Here is a 25297-nt window from a genome sequence, read left to right as displayed (position 1 = left end):
TACAGCAAAGTCATGATTGTCAAAGAGACGTAGTCACCACCCTCCATGAAATCAGATCCGGTACCAAGTAGTCTTGACACATCTGCAAATAAAAACAAAGTTTGACTAAAAACCTCAGTTATAAACTCTACTCATAAAGCTCCTAACAGCAGAATACAAAAGGTGATGACCTCACCTACATACTGCTTCCTTGAGAAGGAACACCTACTACACTTTACACCCCACCCCTCAGAGAACTCCACCACAAACACTCACCCACATAGGAAATAGCTACATTTCTACACACTCATGGTCCTCCCCCTTTCCATACAGTACAGGGGCCCATCACTAACTAGGATGCTCACATCCTCCTCAGAAAACCACACCCATGTAGAGGAGAACACAATGATGAAGTGGTGACCTGTCATGCAAACCCACTGCTGTGTAAAAAAGAGGAATTGAGAATGAAGCATTTCTAGTTACAGACAGGTCACACTGCCAGCAATCAGTCTTCATACAACAAGCACCCGCTCACCACTCACAGGCCCATTAAGAATGCACAGACTTCAGAGAACTCCCATAAGTAATGAAAGAGCCTCAAGATCACAAATGCTTCTGACCATCAAACCCTTTGGCATATACTGATCTTTGGAAATTGAACAGGAGCTCCCCCCTCAACATCCCCTTTGCCTCAGTAGACAGGCCTTAACTCCCATACGTTGAAGTCACTCACAAACATACAGCACCAGGATGACAGTCAAAAATAAAAATATTCACCACCTTTCATGTCACAATGCAACTTGGTACCAGATCTGGATACAGCTGCAAATATAAAGAAAGCTTATGAGAAAATACAGAAGATTAAGAGACAAAACTCTTACTAAATATTACAGTTTCCTCAGACTAGTCCCCACCTAACCCAAACTGAACACTGCAATGCTTCTACAGCAGTCCAACACCACAGATGTGCTACTGGTACTACATACGTGTGTTTAACAGATGCTCTATCAGAAACAACCCCCAATGTCTTCCCTCCCAATGAAAATACAAATGCTAACACATAAATCAAACACACTATGAACAACCTGCAATGAAAGAAAAACACATTACACAGAAATAAGGCCAAGAAAACAGTACATTAACCACAAATATATGTCATAATTTCCCTGTATCAATACTCACCATGACTATAAACACCCATAAAAGCACCTATACACATCTCTTTGGACCAACACAAAGGTGAATGACTTCATGTGACAAGACCCCAGCTTATATACTACCTAAGCTCCACCCCTCCATTTCCCAGCATGCCTTAGAAGCCAAAGGCAGCTATAAATATAGACTCAAGTGACATACAAACTCTTTAGTTCATTTCTAGCTTGACAGCAGCAAGCACTGTTCCTCTTGATGTATTAATCAACCTTCCTTCTTACAATGCAAACCTATAGAAAACTCAAACTCTATCAACACGTAATACTATAATTACCATATTTCAGGTTCCTAAAAAGAAAATGCTACCTGAAGGCAGGATGGGACTCCATGGTAGGTGCACTTCGCAGTTGCTGCAAGAGGTATCTCAATTCCCCCAAATCGGGACCCACACCAAAGGAAGAGCACCTAACTTAGGTAACTTTTTAATTTTTTTACTCACCCAACAGTGGGCCGGGTCTTTGGCAGCTTTTCAGTGGCAGCTCCTGCAGTCACTATCGGTCTTCGGCAGCATTTCGGTGATGGGTCCTTCAGTGCCACAGATGACCAAGAGCAAGTGAAGGGCCTGCCGCCAAAGTGCCACCGAACACCCAGACCACCACCAAGTATTCAAATAGGGCCCCACACTTCCTAAAGCTGGCCCTGCTCACCACCCACAGCACTGCACCACCAGCAGGGCAAGCCGAGGCTGCAGAGGAAGACGGACAGCAGGGGAGGGACCAGGGGCAAGTCTCCCAGGCCAGGAGCTCAGCGGCTGGACAGGAGGGGTCCACAGGCCAAATGTGGCCTGCAGGCCATATTTTGTCCATCTCTGTCTTAAGGCAATGCCAACACCCTCAGCAGCATCACAGACATAAGGGTGGCATAGCATCTTGCCACCCTTACACCTCCACTGCTGCTGCAGCTTGTGCTGCCTGGCACTCATCATGCAGCTCAAGGCCAACGTCATGCTATCAAACAAGGGGAACCTGCCAGAGCCCACAGCCCTCTGGCCACTCTTGGCTCACCAGAGGCAACATTTCATATTGGGGCATGGAAGCAATTTTAATAATGATTCCAGGGGCCAGTTGAGCACCTGAAAACTCCAGGTTTCTTCCACATAATAACTTAAATACAGTACTCCTACCAGCTAAATCTTTATTCTTTACTTGAAAAAAATAAACAAACTGAAAATGTGGCTTTAATTGGGGTTTGTATCTATGTAAGTTTACACCAATTACCAGATAATACAACAAAACATTCCCACTCCCAAGCCTCAGAGTGTCAGTTCTGGAGCTTTAACACAGATATCAGAAACACAAGTTTGATATTTTGTACACTACCTTTAGTACAGATATATACAAATTGAGAAAATAAATAAACTCTGCTTAAAATCCACTTAACACACACTCTGCATTACTGCCATTATCTAGTCAAAATTAAGTAAATACTCTTTGGCACAGTGAAAAACTATTCACTAAAAAAAACATTATTAATGTGTTGTTTTCTCTTTTATTAAGAAAGGAAATGAATTTCTCTAAATATTTTTGCATTCATGCTTACCAGGCAAATTCACGTACATGACTCACTAACATTTGATTCCATCATGGCTATTAGTATCATACATGGAACTACATTTATTTTCATACAAGTCTTAAGGTCTTTTGCAGATATCACTAAAAATACAAATTGAAAATAAGCAATCTTCAGTTTCAGTGTCTAAAGTTGTGAGTAGAGGGATACTATTCTAGCAGGATACTGTATACTGTTCTAGCAGGATACTATTATTTGATTGCCTGACTTTTATCATCATATTGTGCTCTATCATTGGTGTTTTAAATAATGAATGACAATTATGCCAGCCATGGCCAGGTTAGGCATTTTAGAACTCACTTTTACCTTAACTTTAATTCTTTGAGTAATAAAATTATGAAATGCATAGACCACAGAAACAAATAAACGAAGAGTACTGTAATCCTTGAAGTGCACCATACACATATAGTTTCTACAATTTTTTTCTTTCAACAGAAATAATAACAACAGTCCAAGCATCTATGAGAGAGAGAGAGAGGCTGTATGTGTTCAGGAATGAGAGCGACAGCACACTCTCACTTTAAGCAGAGACCTCACTAATCAGAAGGCTTCTTGAGTCCATCAGCAGCACTCAGCATCTCCCACTCATAACTCAGACACAACATCACAGATGCCTGTCACACACACACCCCAACATCAGCTCCTTCCCTCTGCACAGCAGACAAAAGGTTGCCAGGACCAGCTTGGCATGGGGCTGCTCCAAGCACAGGGGCACTGATACAGAGGGCATCAGGGAGCCCTGCCCCATTGCTTTTAATATCACTTTCTACAAGCCATAAGGGCAAGAAACACCCGTTTCTCAACAGAACAGGATTCAGGACACACCTCATGTTCCCAGGAGGCATACTATTGATGACACACTTCTCATGTATGTACGGTTAGTATTCAGGACACAACTGTTGTTTTCAGAGGGGACACTATTGAGGACACACCCCTTGTTCCTGGTACAAGTGATATTGATGACAGACATCTTGTTTCTGCAAGGACATTATTCATGTCACACCTCTTGTTTCCAGTGGGGACAGAATATGTGACACATCTCTTGTTTCCAAAGGGGACAGCATTCAGGACTCACTTCTTGTTCCCAGAAGAAGTACTATTAATGACACAGCTCTTGTTTTCGAGGGGTACAGTATTCAAAACACACCTCTTGTTTCGGGGGGAATCCACCATTCATGACATACCCTTGATTTCCAGGAGGACTACAGTTCTTGAGACAGCCCTTATTGCTGCAATGGACAGTATTCAGGGACACCTTTTGTTTCCAGAGGACAGGGTACTCATAACACATCTCATGTTCCCAGAAGGGACAGTATTCAGGACTCACTTTTTGTTCCTAGGAAGAGAACTATCGAAGTCACACCCCTAGTTTCTGCAGGGCACCATATTCTGGGGGAACCCCTTGTTTCCAAAGGGTAGGGTACTCATAAGACATCTCCTGTTTCCAGAAAGGCAGTGTGCAGGATACACTTCTTCTTCTCAGGAGGACTACTATTAATCGGTCACCCCTTCTTTCTGGAGGGCATACTATTTGAGGCACACTTCTCCTCCCCAAAGGGAACAATATTCAGAACATACCTCTGATCCCAGTGAGGACAATATTCATGACACATCACTTGTTTCCAGGAGACGTATGATTGATAAAACACCCCTTGTTTCTTTACGGGGACATAATTTGTGACACACCCCTTGTTTCTGCAGGAGACAGTATTCTGAACACAGCTCTTGTTTCCAGGAGGACTATTATTGATGACACCCCTCTTGTTTCTGGGGGTGGCAGTATTCAGGATACACCTCTCATTTCTGGGGGACTGCAAATCACGATTCATCCTTTGTTTCTGGAGGGGACACTATTCAGGATACACCTGTTGTTTCTGGGGGACTGCAATTCACAGGACACCCTCTGTTTCAGGGGGACTGCAAATCACGACACACCCTTTGTCTCTGGACGGGACAGTATTCAGGGTACACCTTGTTACTGGGGGACTGAAATTCACGATTCAGCCTTTGTTTCTGGAGGGGACACTATTCAGGATACACCTCTTGTTTCTGGGGGACTGCAATTCACAGCACACTCTCTGTTTCCGGGGGACTGCAAATCACGACACACCCTTTGTCTCTGGACGGGACAGTATTCAGGGTACACCTTGTTTCTGGGGGACTGAAATTCAAGACATACCCTTTGTTTCTGGACGGGACAGTATTCAGGATACACCTCTTGTTTCTGGGGGACTGCAATTCACAGCACACCCTCTGTTTCTGGGGGACTACAATTCACAACACACCCTCTGTTTCTAGACGGGACAGTCTTCAGGGTACACCTTGTTTCTGGGGAGACTGCATTTCAAGACACACCCTTTGTTTCTGGAGGGGACAGTATTCAGGATACACCTCTTGTTTCCCTGGAGACTACAATTCCCAACACACCCTTTGTTTATAAAAGGACAATTCATGACTCCCCCATTGATTCTGGAGGGGACAGTATCCAGCGATCACATCTTGTTTCCAGAGCAGACTCTAGCCCTTACAGCCAGAGGGCAGAGTACTCATAACACATCTGTTGTTCCTAGAAAGAACGGTATTCAGGACACACCTCTTGCTCTCAGGAGGAGTACTGTTGATGACACACCCCTTCTTTCCAGAAGAAACACTAGTTGAGACACACCTCTTGTTCCCCAAGGGAACTGTATTCAGAACACACCTCTTCTCTCTGGAGGGGACATTATTCAGAACACACCACTAGGTTCCAGTGGGGAAAGTATTTGGGTTTCTTGTTTCTGCAGGGTCAGTATGCGTGACCCTCCCCTTTTTTCTGGAGAGAGGCGGGGCCAGTATTCATGTCACACATCTTGGTTACAGAGGGGTTAGTATTCATATCACACCTCACTTCCAGGAGGAGTACTATTCCTAACACCCCTTGTTTCTGAATGGGACAGTATTTGTGACACACATCTTTCTGGGGGGCCACAGTATTTGGACACACCCATTGTTCCTAGGAGCGGCGCCAGGGTTTCTGACGTCCTAGGCAGACGGCCATTTTGCCGCCCCCTGTGGGTCCAGTGGACCTACCGCAGTCCACTGCTGGAAAGGCTCCAGTGGAGCTGCAGCAGTGATGCAAGCGGGCCGTCCACTGGTCTAAAGGCTCCAGTGGACCTGCCGCCGGCATGACTGAGGTAGGTCCGCCAGAGCCTTTAGCCCAGCGCACCGTCCACCAAAATGACTGCAGCAGCTCCACCGGAGCCTTTCCAGCAGCAGACCATCCGCCTGCATGACTGCAGTAGGTCCACCGGACCCACATGCCACCCTTCCCCCCCACCAAAATAGTGCCCCCCCCCAAAATTCTAGCACCCTAGGCCGTTGCCTAGGTCGCTTAAATGGTAGCGCCAGCCCTGGCTGTTCCCAGAGGCAACAGTCATCATGTCACACCTCATTTCCAAGAAAAGTACTATTGATGACACACCCCTTGTTGCTGGAGGGGACAGTATTCCTGACTCACCCCCTTCTTTCCATTTAGAATGCTATTGACAACATATCGCTCAGGTCCCCAAGCATGGTGTCAACCCTGCATGGGACATGTTTTCACTAAGGGAATGTGATTAAGACGACACTGAACACATCTTGTTGCAGGAAGAATTATATTGGTGAAAAATAAATCACACCATCTGCAAAGCAGACTGCTACAGCAGGGAATTAAACTACTTCCTGTTTCTGAAGACTAACAAAACACACCATATTTTTTATTACACATAAAATGTTATGGAAGTAGCCCTCCTCCCATAACCACATTTATCCCCAGCCCTTAAATGCCCTACAGTCCATCAACATTAACCTGTTGTGGTCAGTAGCTACCAGTGTGGTGCTCTGCTCTTGTTCGATGACAATAACAGTCACCTGCATGCGTGTTCCCACTGTGTGCTGCCCCAGCTCTGCGCAGATAGTTGACACAGCACACACACACCCTCAAGAGAACACCCAAAGACTACAGACTCTAGTAAGGTACAAAGGAACCCAAGCCAGGTTTGTCGTCAAATGAAGCACACTAATAGTTTCCTGTAGACTCTACAAGACGTACTACAAATTTGTGCCCCCTGGCAATGGACCGGCTCAGTCAGTGGTGGGACTTTCCACTGCCCACTCCGGGACCTACTTTTATACAGTTACAGGAAAGAGTGCTCATCCCTACGGATGTATTGAAGTACAGCCCCTTGACTCATTAGGGTGCTGTCTCCTCCTTTGATCATGTTGTTTCAAACAGACCTATCCATCATGATATTCTTTTGACCCAGTCTTTAAGATGCACCTGTCTGTTTCTTGTTATCTCTGTGGAGTGTTCTGATGCTATCTTGGCACAAGTTCCTCTTATTACCACTTAAGTGTGGATGCACCTGCTTCTAGCAGCCCTCTTCTTGCCAACTTCTGTGAGTGGGACCTGCCACTGGCTCACAGGCCAGCTTTTGCTTAGCAATGCCTGGAAGTACTTTGGTTGAATCTAGTTAGAGTAGAGTAATATAAAAGAATAGCAGCATATAGTTGTTAAAAGAAATCTGTGTTAGATGCTTGATCTGTGTGCCAGAGAAAAACTCAGTTCTCACTTTTTGCTTGGATGCAGCAAAATCAAATACTTTATCTTTTCTCAAGCAAGTGCAAAGAGGGAGGGAGTGCCCTAGGAGACAGGGTTTCCCCGTCCTAGGCAGGTGTCTCTACAGGTAAACAATTACAGCAGCATTTATATTTTTTGTTACATACAATAATAAGCAACAGTTGCATTTTGTTTATACATAGGCCATCCTCAAATCTTATTTTTCTCACTTCTATTTAGACACCAGTCTATATTCCTTATATCAACACAAGATCACAACAATTTCTCACACAGTTCTTTCCCACTCGCCTCACGCAATCCTCGATTCTACAAATCTCACATTATTAGGGTTACAGCTAGCCTGACTCTTGCTAACAGAGAGTATCTTGCATTAAGATCCCCTACAAATCCCTGTCAGTTCTTTCTCTACTTCCACACCCCGTTTCTACTTCTAGTACAACAAATATTTTCCAACCTCTATTTGCATTAAGCCATGGATTTCAGATTATAGGTAAGATGCTTCAACCTTAGGTGTTTTAATTGGAAGTAATGACAATGCATGAACATGAAAGGTATTATCACATCTTTTACAACAACATAATCCTAAACTAACTAATAACAATACAACCAATAACATTCCCATAAGAATAATATGATGGAGTTGTTGTACAGTTTTAGTCACAAAGCACAATACATCATACTTAGTACATAAAGTAGACACTCTGCAAGCTGTATGAAAGGCATTATTTTCAGCTTGATATACATTTTGAAGCATATAAATTTGCCCTCATAATTCTGAGAGTCTTTGAACCTCTGGTAACAATGAAAGTAGATTTTGAAACCAATTGGGCACTACTCTAGTCCAATTAAAAAATACCTGAAACTTAAGAGCTACCTGCAACATTCTATCTGCAGGCCAGTAAATAATATGATTGCCTGCTACAGTGGTGAGATTAACATGTATATCTTGCAATGGTGGCTTTAACATACACACAGCTATCATTAGCTTGAAAAAGTAGGTGTCCTGTCAAGGTAGTTCCTTGTCCTCTACTCTCCCAGCAAAACATTATCATGAAGAGTGACAACTTCCCCTGGCTTCAGTTTATGTATACACTGAAACTGTAGATGTTCTAACAGCCAAAATGTCCATTGACTACCTATTCCTATCCAAATATCAGGTGTTATTCTAGGGGCACTGACTAAAAATTGATTAGGCAAAGCAGGTGGTCTACCTTCCAAGATATCTCAGTGATTTACCCAAATCCCACATGTGTCCTCCCTCTGGATCCAGCAGGATTCAATATGTGGAAGCCCACACCCCCCTAACCGGTCTATATGCTTGGAAGGAGCACTGTGAATGTCCATATTTCCACCCAGAAATCTCTAAGTATGTTTCCATGGCCACAGATCAGATGGTACTCCTGATGTGTCTGTAAGGGCAGTGGGCCAAGCTTGATGCTCAAGATCACTCTAAATGGCCATCAGCTAGTCATTCGGGGAATCCTGATTTTCTGAACATGCTAGACCCCATTGCAATGCCTTCCCAGCCTCAGTGATATTCAATACCATCTCTGTCAGTAACTTCTGGGTCATACAACTAAGGACAGAAATGCCTTTAGGCCTGGTCTACACCACATGTTTATACCAAATTTAGCAGCTTTAAACCAAATTAACCCTGCACCCATCCACACAACGAAGCCCTTTATATCAATATAGAGGGCTCTTAAAACCAATTTCTGTACTCCACCCCGATGAGGGGATTAGTGCTGAAATCAGTATTGCCGTGTTGGATTAGGGTTAGGGCTCCTCTCTGCGCTCCTCTTCCTCCCCACCCTTTAATGTCCTGCCTGGACTATCACAGCAGCTGGAGGCTGCCTCCCCCTCATTTTCTCTCACTAAAAAGTCAGTGTTTATTATTCCTGTATCACACAAATGGGGGGACACTGCCACCGTAGCCCAGGAGGGCTGGGGGACAAGGGAAGCAATAGGTGGGGTAGTTGCAGGATCACCCCATAGAATGGCATGCAGCTCATCATTTCTGCAGGATCTCTGGGACTCTGACCCGGAGCAGCTATGCTCTCTGGTTCTCTAGTACACTTGCCCCATATTCTAGGCAGTACTGACTCTATTTTTAGACAAAACATAAAGAAGGGAAAGACCTGGGGAATCATTCCCATTTTTGTCCATGCGTCCCTGGCCGACCTCAGCGAGGCCAGCCAAGAGCACCGATGTGTTGTCAGATGCTACCCATGTGGTGCTCTGCTCAATGTTGATATCACTCGGCTGCATGTGTGTGTTCCCTCTGTGTGCTGTCCCAGCTCTTTGACGATAGCTGACACAGCAGACCCAAGGAGAAACCCCAATGACCACAAAGTCAAGTAAGGTACTAAAGCACGTCGGCCAGATTTATTGTCAAACAAAGCACAATGATAGTTCCCTGTACATTTCTTAGTCTAACTCAGGGCATACTACAAATATGTGCCCCCTGGCAATGGACTCAGCTCAGTCAGTGGCGGGACTTTCCACTGCCCCCTCAGCTGGACAAAGACACTGCCCCAGGGATGCATTCTTATATACAGGTACAAATAAGTTACACATCACTCCTGATGTATTGAGGTGCAACCCCTCGACATAGCCAGGTACAACCCCTCTATGCAGTAAGGTGCCGCCTCTCACCTTGTACATGTTGGTTCGAACAAAACAACTCTATCCATCACATTACCCTTTTGCCCTTGTCATTGGGATGGGTCAGTCTGTTCCTCGTTATCTGTGTGGAATGTACAGTATTCGAGTGTCCTGGTACCATGTTTATACTTCAATACACTATGTGGATATATGTTTATGCAATATCAGCCCTTTTCTTGCCAGCTGCAGTGAGCAGGGCCTGCCTCTGGCTCACAGCTTAACTTTGCTTTATGTTAGCAAAGTCTTGACCATTACTTTAGTTCAGGCCTCAGGCTTCATACCGGGCCTCTGATACCAAGGTTTATATCTTAGGGCCTCCTCTTACTACACCATGACAGCAGACGGTACAAAAGGATTGATAACCATCATCGCCAATTTCCAATTGCAAACAGTGCAAAATGACTGATAACCATCATCTCATCACCAATTTTAAATTGCAGATGGTGCTATAGCTGGAAACCATCTGTGCTACGTTGCAAAGGCAAATGAATGCTGCTGTGTACCACTGCAGTACCACATCTGTCAGTGGCATCCAGTACACATACGGTGACAGTGACAAAAGGCTAAACGGGCTCCATGGTTGCCATGCTATGGCATCTGCCAGAGCAATCCAGGGAAAAAGGGCACAAAATGATTTTCTGCTGTTGCTTTCATAGAGGAAGGATTGAGTGACAACATTTACCCAAATTCTCCTGTGACACTGTTTCTGCATTGGGATCTCAACCCAGAATTCCAATGGGCAGGGGAGACTGCAGGAACTATGAGATAGCTACCCACAGTGCAACACTCTGGAAATCGAAGCTATCCTCGGTACATGGACGCACGCCGCCAAATTAATGTGCTTAGTGTGGCCACGAGCACCCGACTTTATACAATCTGTTTTAAAAAACCTGTTTCTGTAAAATCAGAATAATCCCACAGTGTAGACATACCCAACTCCATCCAGCCTGTACTTGGGTTAGCTGAGCCTCAATAATAAGGCCAGTGGCCTTCTCTAGTTGGCCCAATTTGTCATCATGTTCTTGGTTCTTAAAAATATTCCAAACTGCTGCTGCACTATTGGCTCCATCCCACAGGGAAACAGTCAAGTCCCTCTTCTTCCAGAGGAAATAACCCAGGCCCTCTGTTGTGCTAATCTAATGGCAGGCATTTGTGAGCAATTTCGGTATGTACAGGTGATCTGGAAACTAGATAAGGGCAATGTAAACATAACAGTCCCTAGTATTGTATTAATCACAGTCCATCAATATCCTAATAAATTTCTCTTTGGTGTAGTACTATACCATATCTGTTATTTAACTAATCTCAGGTACTTTTAAGAGGCACTAACATTAATAGCATAGGAGGGGGTGTATTGCGATAAGGTACAGGTTACATTATTAGTAATGAAATAATTTCTATACAGGTGAAATTTCCTGCAGCAGAACAAACCCTTTGGGTATTTGTTTGATTATTCACCCATTGGGTGACCAAATACATAAAAGAGGGTCTTATGGCTAACACATTGCAAACTCCAGGAACAGCCATCATATCTACTTCACTATGGAATGCATCAATTTCAATTACAGATTCTTGCAGTTCATTTGTAGTGATATCATATATTTCTATTTCCACTGACCCATTCTTTTTCCACTCAATTGTTTGTTTGAAAAAAAAATTTTTTTCAATTCCAGGATATCCCATATAAACAATCTTTAAATAAATCACTTAAATCCAATGGCCAAGGCCTTCACACTTATCAGATATATAGCACTGTCTGTATTTGGATGTATTACAAGGGTAATAGTGTGATGGAGGAGATGGCAGAGGCAGTGGCAACAAGGTGCCTTTGGTACTTGTCATTTAAAATCCAATTAGGGAGAGCAACACATGCTAAAGGACTTATACAAAACACAGGGTATGGCCTGTAGAATAAACCCCAACATCCAATCAATACCACAGTCCCAAGCAGGGTCCCACAAAATTTCTTCCTGCAAGTGTATAATTCTTTGTTTCTTCACCAGGGTCAGTTCTTAATGTCCTTTCTAGTAAGGAATTCCTGGACTTTGGCAATTTCAGTGGAACAAGTGTTCCTCCTTCTTTCCTGAAGCAAGCATGGCTCAGCATCCTACAGGAGAGAGGTTACTAGCATATCAGCCTGTAATGGCTTTGCTTCTTCTAGAAAAATCCAAAGGCACAGTAGATCTGTCACTGGACAAAGGAGAGGTTGTCCTTTTTCCTTGCTGTCCAGAAGGCACAGCAGAGCTAGAAGGAGAAATAGGCTACTCATCATTAGGAGAATCCTCCCAAGGTGGAGGGGTCTTTTTGCAGTGAGAAGCATGGGTCCAGGCAGTCAATCCTTGGCACTTCAGGGCAGTATTGGTGATTAACAGGACTTGGAAAGGGCCATTCCAGCATGGAGCCAGGGGAGTCTTTCATTGGTGGACCTTTACATAGATCCAGTCTCCTGGTTCCAAGGAGTGGCAGGGCTGCTAGAGTCTTTGGATAGCACTTCTTTACCTGTGATAAAAGAAACTTAACACATTCCATTAGTGCCCAGCAGTATTTAGCAGATCTCATAGCTGCTTGGGCTCATTCAAGCCCTCCCTTTTCTTGGTTGTCAGCCAAGCCTTAGCTGTGAGCAGTGTCCTTGAGTGGGGCCAGTGTCTTACATTTGGACTAAGCATGCTGGCTATTTTTTTCCCAGTTAATTCGTTGTGTTCTTTTTCCTTCTTGGCTTCATTTAACCTACAAAGGAAACTTCCACTCTTCACTCATAAACCTTTTTCCCAACCATGAACACATACACATTGCTATTATACAGTATATTAGTCTTATTATTCAATGTATGCCACATATACCCTTCCAGTAAAATAACCTTATTACAGAGCTTTGGAGCAACAAGACAGGACAAGCACACCCACTTTTGAGGAGTTCATTCAATTCAACCTCTAGTCCAATAGCTTACCACCCTCCCCAGCCCTCTGGCTAGAAATATGAGGTAGCCAGAAGGATCCCATGTACAATATGAGGAGTGGGTTAACCCTTCTTGTCCTTGCTTCCAAAAACTGTTGGTATGCAAATTTTAACAACAATTTTTAATTAAAAGATGTGGCCAATGAAGTTTGTTTTTGTTTTTTTTTTTACTTAAGCAAATGTGTTAGACTTTAGTATATCACATTTGCCTGATTTATCCAAATACTTTGTATTTCAGATTGAATAAAACAAATGTCTGCATTCCAATCCAACCCCTCTGCCTGATTTCAAACCAGACTATCCCATGAAAACACTAAACAGAACAATTCAGGCCAGGAGACAAAACACCACAAGACAGAACATAGAACTCAAAACATAATTTCTATTGTACCAGTAAATGCATGATGATATGTTGAATGCTGTTCAGCTGGCATCAGTTTTCTCTGATTATCTGAAAGACAAAAAAACAGGTCTGCCCCTTCGGGGCAGTCAATCATTACTTAAATACACAAATACCCTTGTTGATTTCAGGCAAAACAGAGGAATTACCCCATATTTTCTTGTATTTATTTCATAAGCAGCCCAGGTTTTCAATTACATTAAACTATATACATTTTTCAGCTAATTTAACTAAATTGTTCATAGCCAAACCAAATGATTGCAATCCAATAATTTCTTTGCCTGAATTTATTTACAAACATTTCACAGACACCAAAAACCTTTTTTTCTTTAGCATTTTTACAAAGTTCAACTGCTGTTCCCTCCAGCAACTACAGTGTTAACTTCTCAGTCTTCCTTAAATCACTTGCTTGTCTCCCAACAGTCACTTTTATCAACTTAAATCACCATTTCAAGGTATTGTCCTGGGTATTTGAAATCCCCATGCTTACACTTACTTACTCCTTCCTTCCACTATACCCTCAGAATTTCCAATCTGTTTTTCAATCTCTGTCTGTTGCCTGCCCGCCTGGGCCCGATCCTGCTTTTCTCGCTGAACTGTTCCTTCCATGGGCACCAACTTGTTCCACTACCAGTTTAGCTAGGAGGGTGGGCTTCTCAACTAGCCCCCACCCCTCCTGGTCTATTCCCTTAAACATTCTTACTCACAAGACTACCCGAGTCCTCCTTCATGAGGCTTGCCACCCGAACAAAAACACATGGCCCATTGGGCAAAGGCCATTTACTTAACATACAATCCAAACCCCTTTAGAGGATTTTACCTAGAGACCCATCCATCTGTCTGCTGACACTTAAACAGAAAAGAGAATTACACAGAGCACAGAGGAAATTACAGTCTAATCCAGGTTTTTCTACTTCTATTACACTGACCGCTACAAGGGACGGGACAGAAGGATCTCAATACAACCTCAGAGCTTCCTCGCACACATGGCTTCCACTCCGAGGAATTACGAACGAGAGGTTCAGTTCCACCCACACTCCTAACGTCCAAATGTATACAGAGCAGAACCAGATAACAGGCCCACCTCTAACCAGAACCAGATAGTATTTCCTTATCCTATTAGGGCTCACCTTATCGGATCACGAACCCCAGGGGCTGTGGAGAAGTGAAGAAGAGGGGTTAAGCACCCCAGTGGCACCGCTCGTAGTTCACTGCAACCGTCTGGAGTCCAATGTCTGACCTAGGAGAGTCCCGTCTGGAGTCGCCAGAAACTCTTACTGAAATATCAGGTCTGCCTAGCTGAGAGCCAATTAACAGCCTGACAGGGATAAGGAAAAATGCTTTATTCTGCAGAAAAAGGAGAGCCTGTACCTTGGTACAAAAGACTCTGTCTTACACAAATTTCACACACCTTTTATACACATTCAGACAAAGACCCTTGCGTGTTAATACTTGATTGGTAAGTGTAAAGTCTCATGTTTCCCTTATCTAAGTAGAACTAACTGGTTAGGAGCAGGATCTTCTTGCCTTGAGGCAGAGCAAAAGAGATAGTGAAAAAATGCAAGCTATTGTGTCCATGAGCAGTACTTACTCCCCCATCCCCCCTGACTGGCCGCTTGTAAACTATTAAGGGGCGTCAGCCAGCTTTCACACCTACCACATCTGCCTGTGTGCTACAAAGGGAGACAGCAGAAGGTGAGGCAAGGAGAGAGAGACAGAGACAGAGAGTGTATTGGCCAACACATTAGAGGAGAGAGAGAGAGAGAGAGAGAGAAACGTGGGAGGAAGGCAAGCAACTTGCAGTCCTCCTCCTGGATCCAACTTTCTGCTGCAGAGGACACACCACCCCTGGCCAGAGAACTGAGCAGCTTCTGAAAATGGGGACCTTGTTTCCCTCATAACCACTAGTCAGGAACCTTTTCTTACAAACTCAGCCCTAGCTAATAGGGCGCCCCTACCAGGAGCGAGAAGGGCTGTGAGCAGAGGAACCACCAAACTAGACACTTCTCACTGATAGTGATGGCTGTTCCACTCCCAGATGGATGGCTTTTGTGCGGCATCAACAATCCTCACCGTCTCAGCGCTCTTGCTCCCCTTCCATCACATGAGGACAGTGGACTCTGACGCGTGACTTCTTTTCCTTTGCAACTAAACCCACCACAAGGGGAAAAAAATACCCTACCCTCTCAGGAGGCAATGTCTTGTAGGCTCTTCTTTTCACCTCCCCGACATGGTAGGCCTCCACCCTCAACCATATTTCCATTACATCTTTAGGACTAAAAGTAGAAAATGCCCCTTGCAATGACACCTGAAATACTCACTCTGCATAGCAGACTCTGGTCAGAAATGCCAAACCTGCAGAAAAATATGCCGAAATTGGTCATGTTTTTGGCCTAATTGGCTTGCAAATTGCTTGTTGGCTAGTAGGTTGCTGTAGTTTCTGACTGCTTTTTTTTTTTGGGTCGGCTCCCAGCAATTGGGGGCACGCAGGGAAAAGAGGGGAAAGAGTCAGGGGTGTACAGGGGGCTCACCACAGTCTGACGACTTGCAATGGGAGATTTAGTCGCACAGTGTTGGGGTTCCAAGGGATTGGCTTGCTTTGGAATTGTTTTGAAATGGGATTAGCTTGATTTTTGGCTTATTATGAAAGTTGGGGTACTTATTTACCTAGTGAAAGTTGACAACTGAGACTCTGGTCCCTTCTCCAGCTTTAATCCCACAAAGCACCACATTCAACGAGGATGTTCAGAGCCTCTGCACAAAACTGGAGTGAGAACAGATGAGGAATTCCAAGCACTGACCACTTACTCACAGCCAGTTATGTGGAAGGCAGAAAGCTGAGGACTGTTCATCTCTGCTTACAAGGATGTCCAGGCTGCTCAGGTTCATTTCTTCTAGTTTCTCCTCTAGCTGCGGCTCCTGGATGATCCCTCTGCCAAGGACAACAACATGTAACCCAAGCAGGAGCCACCACTGCCCCAAGTTCTATTGGTGTCTGAGATGCCACCATCCCTCTCCCATCCACTGTACGCCCCACTTGATGAACAGAGTCAGAGTCATCTCCCAGTCACCCCACACCACCACCAATGGAGGATCTAAAACCCATCATGTTTCTCTTCCTCCTCCCAATGCCCCAGTGGGATACAGACTCTCCAGACCAAGCCAGCGAGCATGAACCATTGCCCATGTTATATGCAAGGAGACAGTACAAGGAGAGGCAGACACACAGAGAGCATGTTGGCCAACATATGAGAGCAGAGATACACACACAGGATGGAGGCAAACTCAGCACCTGTAGTCACCTTCCTGGCTCTCCACAAACGGTTACTGCATTTCAGGAAGACTCCATAGCATCTGACAACCCCTTGACAGGGCACAAAGGATTCCCCTGAGCTTATTGTGTCCCCATGAGATGCACAGGCCTTTCCTCAGGGGCCTTCCCCATACTCACAAAATTTTCTCCACTGAGAAGAGTGTTTGCAGCCCTCCCTCAATACTGAACTTCAGAAAATTTCCATTTGCTCTTACTCTGCAGATTACTGTCCGGCTTTCGTCACTAGGGATGGGCTCAGGGTGGCCACTACTTCTTTGGTCTGATGAGAGACTGGCCAACCTGTGGCAGAGACCAATCTCAGTAGGAACTGAAAAAGAGAAAGAGAGAACACTTGTAAGCTAGGCCAGCACTGGGGCATGGAAGAAAAATGGACACACACACACACACACCACTGGCTGCTGCCCATTGGAGCCCCCTTCTCTATTCCTCTCCAGCCCACCCAGGGCCTAAAATGCTCATCACTCCTAAGCAGCTACAGCCCTCCAGGAAAGGGACAATCCGAGACCACTACCAGCCACAGGCAGAGCTGGACCTTCTGCAGGACCCATCCCAGGGATAGGAGAAGCATCTCTCTGCCATCCATGAGGCACCTCACTCTGCAGATACTGGATAGAGAAATATCATTTCACAAAAACACACACCTGCTCCTCCAACATTACAAGATCGCTCCTTGGCTCCACTGCAAAGCAAAACAACTAGATTAGGTACGTCTGCTTCCTCCAGATGCTCCTACTCTGTCTGGGGCTGCTCCGCTGGCCTGGAGCAACCCTCTGCAAGAACAGCTAATCACCTATGGAAGAGCCATCACTGCCAAAAACAGTCTAGGTGCACGACATCTTCCAGTACCTGCCTCCACTCTCGCACCCACTATCCTGCATGATTTTCGTCCCCTCCTACTTGTTCATAGCTCTCGAGACCTAGCCTGTGGGGATGCACACCTAGCACAGCTGCCTGTGTCCTATGAAGGGAAAAGGCACAAGGAGAGGCAAGAACAGAGACAGAGAGAGAAAGAGAGAGTGTTGGCCAACACACTAAAGAGACGAGACAGACAGCAAGAGAAACATGGGAGGAAGGCAAGAAACTCACCAACTGGAACCATCTTCCTGGATCCAACCTTCTGCTGCGGAGGACACACTGCTTGTGAACAGAGAAATGACCAGCCCCGAAAAGGGGGACCTTGTCTCCCTTGTAACCACAGCTGTTCAGGATTTTTTTTTTAAACAAATCCAGGCCCAGCTAACAGGGCGTCTCTATCGGGAGCCAGGTGGGCCTTGAGAAGAACCCTCAGCAAAACACTTATCTCAGAGACAGTGGTGTCTGTTCCACTCCCAGATGGACGGCTTTTTTGTGTCATCGAATAATTCTCAAGTTCCCATCACTCTTCATCACTGTCCATCGCATGAGGGCAGCAGTCTGACATGTGTCTTCTTTTTCCTTGGTACTAAACCCAGCAGAAGGGGGAAAAAAACCAAGTTATCTCCTTCTGCAAGGTCACGTAGTCTTCTCATTTCACAGCTCCCGTATCCCACAGTTCTGCCCTCAACCCATCTCCCATTGGCACTTTACACCCGCAACTAGAAGGGACCCATTGTAACTGCACCCAAAATAGTCAATTTGCTCAGGAGACTATTGCCCCTTCCCCAGCCTTAATATCACATTGCTCTGTACCCAGTGAGGAAGCACAGGGCCTATAAAGAGAAATACAGCGAGAACAGATAATGAATTGAAAGCACTGACCTCTGACTCACAGCCAGTTATTCAGAATTCAGAAAGCTGAGGACTGTTCATATCTACTTAGAAGGATGTCCAGGCTGCTCAGATCCATTTCTGCCAGTCTTTCCTCCGGCTGGGGCTCCTGGACAATTCCTCTGCAGGAACACCTGCAAAAGCCAAGCATGAATCATCATGACACAAAGCTCTATTGGTGTGTGAAATCTTGCCCTCAATCCTGCCTCCCTCTTCCATCCCATCTACACCGGCGCCACTCGAACAGAGAACGAGTTAACACCAACAGTCACTGCTCCACTTTAGCACCCACTGCCCCTTCCCCTCCTACTCCTCCAGGGCTCCCAGGACCTAACCTGTGGGGATGCACACCTAGCACCCCTGCCTGTGTCCTAAGAAAGGAGATGGCAGGAGGAAAGGTAAGGATAGAGAGAGGGTGTGTGTTTGGCCAACTTACTAGAGAACAGAGAGAGAGAGAGAGAGAGAGAGAGAGAGAAACATGGGTGGAAGGCAAGCAACTCCCCACCTGCAGTCATCCTCCTGGATCCAACCATCTGCTGCAGAGTACACACTGCTACTGGCCAGAGAACTGAGCAGCCCCTGAAAATGGGGACCTTGTCTCCCTCATAACTACAGCTACTCAAAAACAGAGCAATCACCAAAGCAAACACTTATCTCACTGAAAGTGACGGTTGTTTCACTCCCATTTGAATGGCTTTTTCATGGCAGCAATAATTTCCTGCAGTCCCATCGCTCTCACTTGATTTCCATTGCATGACAGCAGTAGACTCTCATGCAGGATTTCTTTTCCTCTGGTACTAAATCCAGCCAAAGGGGAAAAAAACAAACAAGTTACCATCCAGGGCAGAGCACTACTGTGTGGGAGAGGCATAAAGAAGAGCCTCCCCAACATTGCCCACTGAAACCCCCCTCCCATCACACCTTTAGGACTACAAGTAGAAAGCACCTCTTGCAACACCACCTGAAATAGTCACTCTGCATAGCAGATTTTGGTCAGACATGACAAACCTGCAAAGAAACTGCAGAAACTGGGCTTGTTTTTGCCTTAATTGCTTTCTGAGTTTCCTTTTGGACAGTTTTTGGCTTGCAGATTGTTAGGCTTCTAGCCTGTAAGAAAACTACAGCGAGTACAGATGTGGAATTCAAAGCATTGATCGCTTACTCACAGCAAGCTAAGCGGGATTCAGAAAGGAGAGGACTGTTCATGTCTTCTTAGAAGGATGCTCAGGCTGATCAGGTCCACTTCTGCCAGCTTCTCCCTGGCCTGGGGCTCCTGGACACTTCCTCTGCAAGTGCACCTGCAAAACCCATGCATGAACCATCAGTACAAGTTCTATTCATGCATGAAATCTTGCCCTCATCCCTTCCTTCCTCTCCCATGCCATCCACCTGAGGCCAACTCAATGAACAGAGATGAGTAAACAGTCACTGCTCCACTTCAGCACCCACTGCCCCTCATGATTTTTCTCTACTCTTCCTTCTCCATGGCTCCCAAGACCTAGCCTGTGGTGATGCACACTGAGCACCCCACCCATGTCCTCTGAAGGCTGATGGCACAAGGAAAGGTGAGAGAGAGAGAGACAGACAGAGGGTCTATGTTGGCCAACACACTAGAGAACAGAGAGAGACAGAGTGAAAAACACAGGTGGAAGGCAAGCAACTCCCCACCTGCAGTCATCCTCCTGGATCCAACCTTCTGCTGCAGAGAACTCGCCGCTCGTGGCCAGAGAACTGAGCAGCCCCTGAAAATGGGGACTTTGTGTCCTTCATAACTACAACTAGTCAAAAACATTTTCTTACAAACCCAGCCCCAGCTAATGTGGTGTCCCTACCAGGAGCAGGGAGGGCTGGGAGCAGAGCAATCACCAAAACAGACACTTATCTCATTGAGAGTGGCAGCTGTTCCGCTCCCAGTTGGACGGCTTTTGCGTGGCATTGATAATACTCATGGTCTCATTGTTTTCCATCGCACGAGGGCAGCAGATTCTGACGCGTGACTTATTTTCCCTTGGTACTAAACCCAGCACAAGGGAGGAAAACACATCAGTTACCACCTTACTCAATGTCTTCTTCTAGGCTCTTCCCTTCACCTCTCACGCATGGCAGGGCTCGGCCCTCAACCCTCTTCTCATTACACCTTTGGCATTACAACCAAAGTCACCCCTTGCAACGGCACCCGACAGTCACTCTGCACAGCAGACTCTGGCCCCTCCCCAGCCTTAATACCACAGAGTCCCGTACCCAAAGACAAAGCACATGGCCTGTGAACAATACTACAGCAAGTACAGATGAGGATTTCAAAGCACTGACCTCTTACTCACAGCCAGTTAAGTGGGGGCAGGAAGCTGAGGACTGTTCATGTCTCCTTAGAAGGATGTCCAAGTTGTTCAGGTCCACATCAGCCTCTTCCTCCTCCAGCGAGGGCTCCTGGACAATTCCTCTGCACAAGCAGCTGCAAAAGCCAAGCATGAGCTGTGATCACACACAGCCCTATTGGTGCTTGGAATCTTGGCCTCATCCTGGTCTCTCTCTCCCATCCCATCTACATCAGCCCCACTCGAACAGTGACTAAATAAACATTGACAGTCTCCACTCTACGCTAGCACCCACTGCCCGGAACGATTTTCATCCCCTCCTACTTGCACATATCTGCCAAGACCTAGTCCGTGGGAAAGCACACCTAGCACTCCTGCCCGTGTACCATGAAGGGAGGCAAGGAGAGAAAGAGTGTTGGCCAACACAATAGAGAAGCGAGACAGAGAGAGAGGGAGAGAAAGAGACACACAAGAGAAAGGCAAGAAATTCACCAGCTGGAGTAATCCCCTGGATCCAACTATCTACTGCAGAAGACATACTGCTTGTGGACAGAGAAATGACCAGCTCCTGAAAATGGGGACCTTGTCTACCTCATAACCACATCTAGTCAGGAATCTTTTCCTACAAAGCAAGCCTCACCTAACCAATAGTCCTAGCCTGTAGGCAGGTGGGCTGCTACCAGAGTCCTCACCAAACCAGACACTTATCTGACTGATGGTGATGGCTGCTCCATTCCCAGCTCAACAGCATCTGCATAGCCTGGCATCAATAATGCTCATTTTCTCATGGCTTTTGGACGCTTTCCATCTCACAACAGGGGTGGGCTCTTACCTTTGACTTCTTTCCCCTTTCCCAAAGCACAACAGAAGAGGGAAAACCAAAGTCATCATTGGATTCTCAATGTTTTCTTTCATCTTCGTCTCTCATCTCCCATTACACCGTTTTAGATACAATTAAAAAGCACACAATGCACACTCAACCTGTGGAATTCCTGCCCAGAGAATGCTGTGAAAGCCAAGACTATAACAGGATTAAAAAAATAACGAGGTAAATTCATGGAGGACAGGCCCATAAATGGCTATTGCTCAGCATGGGCAGTGAGCACAGCCCTCACCTAACATGACACTTACCTCACTGATGGTGACAGTTGCTCTGCTCCCAGCTGGATGGCTCTTGCCTGGCATCAACAATGCTCGGAATATCCCAGCTCTCCCTCCCTTTCCATCGCTTGAGGGAGTGGACTCTGATCTTCCACTTCTTTTCCCTTGGTACTGAACCCAGCACAAAAGGGGGAAAACAAACAAGTTAGCATCTCAGTCAGCAATGTCGCATAGGTTCTTCTCCCATCTACTGCACCCCAGACCTCCGTCCTTCATGCTTCTTCCATTACACCTTCAGGAGCACAACTACAAAGAAGACTCTTGCACCTACTGCCAAAATAGTCACTCTGTACAGAAGACTTGTGCCTTTCCCTCATATGAATCTCACAGAGCCACATACACAATGAAGTTCACAGCCTCTGACCAAAACTGAAGTGAGAACAGATGAGGAATTCCAAGCACTGATCGCTTACTCACACCCAGTTATGCGGAAGGCAGAAAGCTGGGGACTGTTAATTTCTGCTTAGGAGGATGTCCAGGTGGCTCAGGCCCACTTCTGCAAATTTCTCCTCCAGATGCTGCTCCTGAATGATTCCTCTACAAATGCAACAAGTAACCAGAGCAAAAGCCATCACTACACAAAATTCAATTATTGCATGAAATCTTGCCCTCATTCCTACCTCCCTCTCCCATCCCATCCACATCAGCCCGAGTCAACACCCACAGTCACTGCTGCACTCTAGTGCTCACTACCCTGCACGATTTCAGTCCCCTCCTACTTGTTCCTAGCTCCCGAGACCTAGCCTGTGAGGATGCATACCTAGCACAGCTGCCTGTGTCCTATGAAGGGAGACAGCACAAGGAGAAAGAGACAGAGACACAGACAGAGTTTGTGTTGGCCAATGCATTAGAGGAGGGAGAGAGAAAAACGTGGAAGGGAGTCAAGAAACTTACCAGCTGGAGTCATCACCCTGGATCCAACCTTCTGCTGCAGAGGACACACCATGTGGACGGAGATATGATCAGCCCCTGAAAGTGGGGACCGTGTCTCCCTCATAACCATAGCTAATCAGGAATCTTTTCCTACAAACCGAGCCACAGCTAATGACCAGTCCCGGCCTGGAGGCAGCTGGGCCGCTACCAGAGAGAGTCTTCACCAAACCAGACACTTATCTCACTGATGGTGACGGCTGCTCCACTCCCAGCTCAATGGCATCTGCATAGCCTGGCATCAACAACACTCACTGTTTGTTTCACAGCTTGAGTCCTTTCCATCTCACAATGGGGGTGGGCTCTTACCCTTGACTTCTTTCCCCCTGGTACTAAGCACAACACAAGAGGGAAACACAGAAGTTATTATCATAATCTGCAATGTTGTGTAGGTTATTCTTCTCATCTCCCATTACACCTTAATAGCTACAATTAAAAAGCACACAACACACACTCAACCTGTGGAACTCCTTCCTAAAGACTACAATGGGGTTCAAAAAGGAAGTATGTAAATTCACTGAGGAGAGGTCCATCAATGGCTATTAGTCAAAATGGGCAGGGATGGGGTCATTATCCTCTGTTTGTCAGAAGCTGGGAATGGGAGACAGGGAATTGATCACTTGGTTATTCCCTGTTCTGTTCATTCCCTCTGCGGCACCTGGCATTAGCCACTGTCTAAAGAAAGTAGCCCATTGCACCTGCATCCAAGGGAGTCCACTACCAATCAAGCATCTAGTACCCATCATGCTTCTCTTCCTCCTCCCAATTCCCCAGTGGGATGCAGACTCTCCAGATCAAGCCTTTGAGCATGCACCATTGCTCATGTTCTATGCCAGGAGACAGTACAAGGAGAGAGAGGGGATGCATGTTGGCCTACATATGAGATTAGAGAGAGAGAGAGAGAGAGAAATAGGAAGAAAGAAACTACAGAAAGACATGTTATCACCTTCCTGGCTCTCCACAAAAAGTTACCATACTTCAGGAAAACTCCATAGCACCTGACAACTCCTTGAGACGGTACAAAAGATTCCCCCAAGTTTTTTGTCCCCAGTTAGCTGTACAGGCCTTTCCCCAGAGGCCCTCCCCATACTAAGGAATTCTCTCCATCAACAAGAGAGTCTTTGCAGCCCTCCCTAAGTGCTTGTAGGCTAGGCCAGCACTGAGGCATGGAAGAAAAATGGACACACACAGAGATCATTGGCTGCTGCTCACTGGAGCCTCCTTTTTTATTCCTCTCCAGCCTATCCAGGCCCTAAAATGCTCATCACTCCTAAGGAACCACAGCCCACCAGGAAAGGGACAATCCCAGGCAATTAGCCACAGCCAGAGCTGGACCTTCCCCAAATCCCTGCCCATGGAAATAAGAAGCATCTCTCTGCTCTCAAGGAGGCAACTCACTACACAGTGTGACAAAGTTCCTCCTCTACCTTGGTGGGTCCTGCGCTTATTGGTGGATTTGCTCACCTCACAGATTCACCCTGTGGGTCGGGAAACAGCCCAGAGACCTTCCCCTCCGGCTGAAGCTACAGCCCAGGTCAATTCCTCCTGTATTTAATCAGGAGTTGGGAGGTTTGCGGGGAACCCGGGCCCACCCCCTATTCCGAGTTCCAGCCCAGGGCCCTGTGGACTGCAGCTGTCTAGAGTGCCTCCTGGCATGGATGCACGACAGCTACAACTCCCTGGCTACTTCCCCATGGCCTCCTCCCATCACCTTCTTTGTCCTCACCACCAGCCCTTTCTCCCAATGTCTGATAACGCTTGTACTTCTCAGTCCTCCAGCCGTACATGTACTCACTCTCAGCTCCTTGCACACCTCTTGCTCCCAGTTACTTGCATACACTCCCTCTCCTCTGACTCCCTCTGGCCTGACTGGAGTGAGACCTTCTATAGCATCAGAGGGGCCTTAGAGTCACGTGTTTAAGAGCCTCACCTGACTCTTAGCAGCTTAATTAGAGTCAGGTGTTCTCATTAGCCTGGAGCAGCCCCTGCTCTGCTCACTCAGGGAACAGAAAACTGCTTATCTAGTGGCCAGTATATCTCCTTTATACTATTCTGCTGTTCCCAACTGGTCTGGATCTATCACAGCAGATACTGGATAGAGATGGATTTCACAAACACACACATCTGCTCCTCAAATATCACAAGAGCACTCCTCAGCTCTACTGCCAAGTTAAATGTGTAGATTGTGCAGGTCCGGTTCCTCCAGATGGTTGTCCTCTGTCTGAGGCTGCTCCACTGGCCTGGAGTGGGTCTCCGCAAAAACAGCAAACAATCCATCACTGTCAAAAACACTATACGTGCTCAATATTTTCCAATACCTGCCTCCACTCTCACACCCACTACCCCACATAATTTTCATCCCCTCCCACTTCTTCCTGGCTCCTGAGACCTAGCCTGCGGGGATCCACACAGAGCACACTGGCCTGTGTCCT

General features: G+C 46.1%; 1 long non-coding RNA gene across 3 annotated transcripts; it reads right to left on the bottom strand.

Moving 5' to 3' along the window:
- Nucleotides 1–11990: 11990 nt before the first annotated feature.
- LOC127040186 (uncharacterized) lies at nucleotides 11991–17727 on the bottom strand. 3 transcript variants are annotated; one of them, XR_007771394.1, is made up of 8 exons: nucleotides 17504–17727; nucleotides 17355–17392; nucleotides 16908–17020; nucleotides 16188–16311; nucleotides 15701–15734; nucleotides 14510–14697; nucleotides 13371–13430; nucleotides 11991–12523 (listed from the first exon to the last, which is right to left on the bottom strand). It is a non-coding gene; the product is annotated as an uncharacterized LOC127040186 (long non-coding RNA). The 3 variants fall into 3 exon arrangements; XR_007771393.1 differs by lacking the exon at nucleotides 17504–17727 and having other exon boundaries at nucleotides 17355–17470; XR_007771395.1 differs by lacking the exon at nucleotides 17504–17727 and having other exon boundaries at nucleotides 16192–16311; nucleotides 17355–17470.
- Between the last annotated feature and the right edge of the window lie 7570 nt (nucleotides 17728–25297).

The sequence above is a fragment of the Gopherus flavomarginatus genome, chromosome 24 (genome assembly GCF_025201925.1).
Source record: "Gopherus flavomarginatus isolate rGopFla2 chromosome 24, rGopFla2.mat.asm, whole genome shotgun sequence".
NCBI lineage: Eukaryota > Metazoa > Chordata > Testudines > Testudinidae > Gopherus > Gopherus flavomarginatus.
The sequence above is the reverse complement of the archived record's forward strand: the minus strand, read 5'-3'. Positions and strand labels throughout refer to the sequence as shown.